The sequence below is a fragment of the Aulostomus chinensis genome, chromosome 8 (assembly GCF_037954235.1).
Source record: "Aulostomus chinensis isolate RoL2024-O1b breed Wild chromosome 8, RoL_Achi_v1.0, whole genome shotgun sequence".
NCBI lineage: Eukaryota > Metazoa > Chordata > Actinopteri > Syngnathiformes > Aulostomidae > Aulostomus > Aulostomus chinensis.
In genome coordinates, this window is record NC_141327.1 from 4,945,544 (window position 1) to 4,952,500 (window position 6,957).

A 6,957-nucleotide genomic window follows, 5' to 3' on the forward strand; every position below is an offset into this window, starting at 1 on the left:
GTGAAACCCCTAGTGGAAAAACAATCAAACGAGAGTGAATCCGGGATTGGATTTCACTCACTGGCAGGTACTGAAGGAGAGGATGGCGTGAACAGAACTGCTGTGTTGTTGGAACTGAGAAGGAGGAGCCAACTGTGAATACTGTCTTTACAAACTGCAGCCAACCACTCCTACTCATCCCTCAAACAACCATTGTCACCAATGTGAGGGTAGAACCTCACAAGGCAGAAAAATTCATTATATCATGGATTCAATATGTTAACCCACTTAAGGCTCTAGTCCTTATTTATGTTTTGGGTTGTTTTTGTTGAAGTCCCATCAGTGTGTGTGTGTGTGTGTGTGTGTGTGTGTGTGTGTGTGTAAGACTGTGTCTGGTAACAAATTGCTGGGTTGATCCAACGGCGTGATGGTTTGGAGCAGCTGTAAATGACCACTGCACCACTGAGTCAGTGGGAGAACCTCGCACTAACACATGCACACACATCCCCACACAGGCAGAGACAGACAGTGCACAGCAGCTGCACACTCCTGACACGAAGGGGAGAAAGGCTGGAATATTTCAAGGCCTAATTAGCAGAGAGTTCACTCCAGTTGTCCACTCACTGGAGCCCACTTTCCCTCAGGGAACTGCCCTCACTCCACCCCCCTTCCTTGTACGAGTGTTTAGTTTCGTCAATAGCCAGAAGTCCCAAGGGTCTTTCGGTTTTGGCTTTGACATGGAAGCAATAGAGACACAAGTGTATGTTTTTGCATGAGAGTGTGTATGGAATGGGGAGTGTAGAAGAAGTGGGAGTGGTTGTTAGAGAAGGAGTGAGATAATTGGGGAGTCTCTATTATCTCATCTTCTCTCTCTCTCTCTCTTTCTTTCTTTCTTTCTTTCTTTCTTTCTTTCTTGGACACACGAGGTTAGAGTTTAGGGTTTCGAGAATCAGAACAGACCTTGGAGGCAGAGGGACAGGAGGGAGTTGGGTTGTGGGCTGCTGGTTGTTGCAAGTTCATGAAAGTGGAAGAAGATGATGATTTCTACTTCAGGCTAACTTAAGTTTTAATGAAACATGAAACCAGTTCCATGCATGAAGCAGTAGCAAATAAGATCTCATGTCACACGCTTGATTTAAGAGTTTATTTCACGAAGAGTAGCTTAGTAGATTTTTTTTCTTGCTCGCACAATCTTGAAAATACAAATTGTTATAACTACGTTTGTATCTTTTTAATTTAGATTTTATCGTCAGTTTGGGCGATGACCCCAGTTGAACCTGTAGCATGTTCTCATCACTGATCCCTGCTCTCTGGTGTGGTGACTGTGTTCATGACATCAACGTTCTCATTTTACATCCATCACTGACCATCACTTTGGCTGTTAAAATCAATCTGCAGCATCAGATCAGCTGCAGTAGTAGGAGTATTTGTTTCAAATAATAATTCATGTCTTTGTTGACTTCCGTGCTGGTAGGCGTTGTATTACAGCGACTACGCTGCGCAGAATTCTCTGTCGTGGTGAGTGGGGCAGGACAGTTTAAAGCAGACATTTGGAGGCACTTTGTCTTCCATATTAAAAAAAGGGAATAGAAAAATGAGTTGGACAAAGAAAAAGCGAAGCTCGTCTCTGCCATAAGATAATCAATAAACACAACCAACTAAAGAATTCACTGAGGATGACCCCATACCTGTTGCTGTAGAATATTACAATATATGCGGCTATTGTGATACTATTGTGTTGTGGCCCAAGTATCGTAATTCATATCATATTCTGAGGTTTTTGCCAACAGCAAGCCCTAATTGCCTCTCAGCAGAATCTCTGGTAAGAGCCTGAACTGTACTGTGCCAGTGGTCCAGTTTCTTGCATTGTTTCAGTTCTTTTGTGCGTTCTTTGTTTAGTGTGGCGTGTTATCTGAAATGTTACCCCGTGCTGCCTCTTTCGGTCAGTGTTGTGTTTTCTGTGAAATCGATAGAGTTGTGACACAAGAGCTTGTACACTTTGACTCAGCTGTTTTGTCAGAGTGAGTGACAAGCAGGAGTACCTGCAGGTTAAGTGGAAGACTTTGACAGTCAGCCATGTTACATTTGACGTGGACATGGCTGGTTCTTCTCACCAGAATTTCATTTGTGCAGAAATAAAGCTTCACAAACAAATGTTAGTTGTAGGTTCTCCTGGTAAATGTTAAATTAATTGAATCCTAATTGAGCCAACAAATTATGAGCATGGGAGACCGGCATTAGCATGACTCCATTGTTGCCGTGTTGGTAATAATGGAACAGATGTGATTTAATCACCCTGGACTTTTGGAGACCGAGTTGTCATCAGTTTATTGAAGTCATATTTTTCAACTTTGAAAGCATCATTCTTCTTGCTCCTGGTGACTCAACAGCATGTAGCTGCTCTCACTCCTGCTGCTCCTGCTGAAGGAGACGCATTCCCAGTCCCCCACAATGCCCTCGAGGGTTGGGGACATGGCAGGGGTGTAGACACGGGGGATGAGGGACTCCCTAGAGACAAAGGGCAGGGGTTGGATCATTATCACGGACCATTTTGGAGCAGGGTAACATTTTGAACACCAGTCATAGATAAGCATGTTCAGTTAATTGCGGGGAGCCGAAATTGTGATTATTTGATTAATATTTTAGCCCGAGTCCCATAACTTGACGATGGGCTGGGATGTGACAATCAGGTTTTCTGACCTGTTTCCTTCAATATCTCAGCAACTCCCTTTGTGACTACAATTGTACTTTGTGCTTTCTTGAATGAATACCTGTGCAAAACCTACTAGTTTATCCGTTAGTTTTTAATATCAGTAGAAAATAAACTAAAAGCAGTATTGATAATTCATCTTCTTGGTGCAGTGCTTGTTGTTTTAGTGGTCACAGGTTGTGTGATATCACAAAACCTCCTCAGTTAATCTGACTTTGATGTCTGAGATTCTGACTTTGGCTGATTACTCCTACATATACCCATATCCCCCAAAGCTTCGCCATCTTACTGTTCACATGGACCTTAGAATTCCCTTTTTTATCAGGATAAAAATGCCTCGTGTAACCACCTCTATCGAAAGAGTCCCGACCGCTCTGGCCCTATCAGAATTTTCCTTTCCTTTGATAGTCAGATCAATACAAGGCAAATAAGCATGTGAACAAGTAATTTGATCACTTCTTTCTAGTCAGAGTAAATGTGTTTATTTTTATGCATGCTTGTCCCACATGGATGCAACATCAGGGGATGTGAACAAGTTTTCTAGAGAATCACACAAGGAAGAGGAGTTTCCAGAAGGGAAAAGAGAATGGCAGGAGCAAAACAACTGTTCAAGACTTTGGAGGACATGAGGCCTAAAACGCTGACATGTTCAACAACAGATCTATGAAGCTGGAATGCACTGAAGCATGGTCCGGATCTTGGTTGTGCCCCAACCAGTTTTTAGTTTTACAGTCTTATGGATGATGAACCAATTGGAGAGCGGCCACTGGTGATCAGTGCTTACGACGGTGTAGATAGCAGCATTACCGCTAACAATAACCGCTTCAGTCACATTTGTCATAATTCTTTCTCTTCTGTTGTATTTTCTGCAGATTTTATGCTTCACATCAGGCTGAACAATGTGCATCTCAAAGATACATTCTGATTGAAGACTTCGGGGCATATAAACACTTATCTTTATCAGTAATTATAAGCATTCACTTTGTTTTTCTCCTCTCAGCTTTGTTCATTTCAGTTCAATCTCTTTATCTCAAAGACTCCTCTTGATGTTATACTTCCTCTAGTCTACCTGGTCTTTGTTTCATTATCCCCTTCTATCTTTCTCTTTTCTCCTCTATCACCCTCTGTCTCTGCGGATCTCTCCCACACTCTCTGAAGCTGAAAACTGACTCTGAAGACAAAACTCAAGGGATGTGACTCTTTCAAGCTGGGACAAAGTAGAAAAAAAGACTGAAAGAGAGGTGAGGGAAGAAGAGAGTCACATAGTTGCCAGGGAGAAAGGTATAGAAAATATGATGAAGGGAGCCAGGATAAGGAGAATGTCCTGAAACTCAATACATCTCCAAATTGATAATTTGGCTTAAGATTGGCATACATGTAGGTGAAACGTAATAGAAGTGAGGTTCAATGCATTGTTCTGAGAAAACCAGTGATTCTATCCAGATGTTAAACCAGTGACAAGAAATGTGAAGAATACAATCAAACAATAGCAAAGACAATGGGAATATGATATAGGAATTACAATCCTCAGCATTATTTATTCCATTTGATGTCCCGATGGTAAGAAGTAGCATAGCTTCAAGTCAACACACCGGCTCTTCCTTCTGTTTACGACAAGACGGATAATAAATCAGATGGAAGTGGACCAAAGGAAACAAAGAGGAGGGGACATGAAAGAGGTAGAGGGGTTTAGTGTGGTCAGCTTTCTCTGGAAGTTGTTGTGAAACTGTGCGTGTCGGGTTACTGTTACTGTGAGGCCTCTGGGGGGGACACCTCTCACTGGCTGCTCTGCAACACACACACACACACACACACACACACACACCACATACATACATACCAGTACCCTTCTACCTAAAGCAGACCACTGGTCTGTAGCTCTGAAATACTGACCAGACATAAACACACACACACACACACACACACACACACACACACACAGAGTCCCCATGACTGATTACTCTCATGTGATGGGGTTTAGAGAAGCTCTTAGGGAGTGAGATTTGAAATGCAGCAAAAGAAAGAAGAAGAAAAGAAAAAGAAAAACAGCAGTTGTGCCTAAGAGCCTTGCTCTTTTCAACTGATTACAAGTTTGACAAAAATATCCAATTTTACACGTGAGGTACAAATCAAATTTTTGTTCACAAGCAGTCATACATTGTACTATCGTGGGGAAATGCTCCAAGAACTCCATGAATACAATTAATTATATAGAATAAACTATAGAAAAGTCACTGAGAACTCAAAATTCTGTTCAGAACTCAAAATAAGAAAATCTAGACATTTCCCTGTGACACTGGACGGCGTTCACTACAGTCGGGGGAAAACAGGTTCTGATGATGTTGTCACGATAATCTCAACTCGGGGGGGGGGGTTATAGTTTTTAAAGACACTGCAGAAGTGGAGTAGTGGGATTTGAATGAAGAGGGCTTTATAGGACAGTCGGACAGGAACACAGTAAATAATCTTACTAGCAATTTACGAAAGGAAAGACACACTTGACAAAGTGACAATGCTCCCTTGATAGGTGGAGCTCTGGAGGTCTCAGGGCCGAGAGAGAGAGAGAGAGAGAGAGAGAGAGAGAGAGAGAGAGAGAGAGAGAGAGAGAGAGAGAGAGAGAGAGAGAGAGAGAGAGAGAGAGAGAGAGAGAGAGAGAGAGAGAGAGAGAGAGAGAGAGAGAGAGAGAGAGAGAGAGAGAGAGAGAGAGAGAGAGAGAGAGAGAGAGAGAGAGAGAGAGAGAGAGAGAGAGAGAGAGAGAGAGAGAGAGAGAGAGAGAGAGAGAGAGAGAGAGAGAGAGAGAGAGAGAGAGAGAGAGATTATATGTGTGTGTGTATATACGTGTGTATATGTATATATATATATATACACGATTACAAACACACAAGATCATCTTACATGCATTTTCATGTAATGAACATTGAAGATCATCAAACACAACCAAATATATTTCAGCAATCTCATAAATGATTAAATAGTTCAGAATCCACAAACACATCGATACATCATGTGCGGTGTGAACATGAACACGCATTGATTGCTGGTGTGTGTGTGTGTGTGTGTGTGTGGAGGGGTACATCTGGCCTGCGTCCCAACAACATCTTATACCTTGATTTCCCAGCATCTTACTGTCCGCAGGTCCTATCAGCACCTGGTGGACTATGCCCAGGCTGTGCCCTCCCAAATGTTGTATTCTGCCTGATTGAGCTCCACACTAGAAGCTAATAAGACAAGTTTGTTACATTTCTTCTCTGGATTTTCCTCCCTGTCTACACTTTCTCACCCCATGCTGCTTCTGTAGTAGTCAGCATCTCACTTGTAACACCATCAATCATCAGGAGATATTATTGAAACATAAATACTATCATTAGGACTACAAAGATAACTAAGATAAATGTATGCCATGAGTGAGCTACACCACAGGCAGAGGAGTTTTCTTTAGCTTGGACCCTGGTTACTTACTGGTTTTGTTTAGCCACTTGACAGCAACTGACATTTTTAAGGAACATAAACAGTTTGAAAATCACCAGTGATGTTTCGCTAGTGTGTTTTTTTTCTTCCTTGAACAAAACATTGAAATGGCTTAAGCCTGCGTGAACCTTATTTCGTGCATTTATTCCATGCTGAAAACATATTCGGATATCCCATTGACTTTGAGACGACGTGTTGAACATGGACACCACATCAGTTAACTTGCTGCAGGGTTTTAAGACTCATTCCTTCTCAATTATATTAGCAGCAAATAGTGCATGGATTTGCTCAGGCCTGCTAACTTGGCCACAAAAAGAATGAATGAAGCCATCAGCAATTACGATATTAGTTGTTGGTGTGTATCATGAACACATAGAGCAACCTATGCTCAAGTTGCTCCTCTGTGACGCTCTGTCTCCACAACAGATTTACAACAAATTGACAGTTACATAATTTGTTGAGATCCGATTATGACGGGCTTTATTTTAGCTCCATCATTTAAATCATATCTGAATCAGACTTGATATAGAACCTTTTTGGCTGATTTAGGACATTTCTAATTTCCGCTGAAATGGAAATGATGAAAGAGGGGGAAGTTAATACAGACACACCAAAAAGTCAACTGATGTAGTGTTGATAAGAGAAGAGAAGTGGAGAAGAAAAGGTTACAGAGACAGAGGAGACACTATCAGAAAGGAGAGTAAAAAATTCAGGCAAAAAGAGGAGGGGAAACACATAAGTTGTAGATGTTTGAGCATGTGTGTGCTCCAGGGTCCATCAGCGTTAATTGAGGCATGTCC

The 6,957-nt window shown here is 41.9% G+C and overlaps 1 protein-coding gene across 5 annotated transcripts in view; it reads left to right on the forward strand.

The window, feature by feature from the left end:
* LOC147256871 (E3 ubiquitin-protein ligase DTX4-like) overlaps positions 1-6,957 on the forward strand; it is a 34,093-nt gene that overhangs the window by 2,471 nt on the left and 24,665 nt on the right. The gene's annotated exons all lie outside the window — the stretch shown is intronic.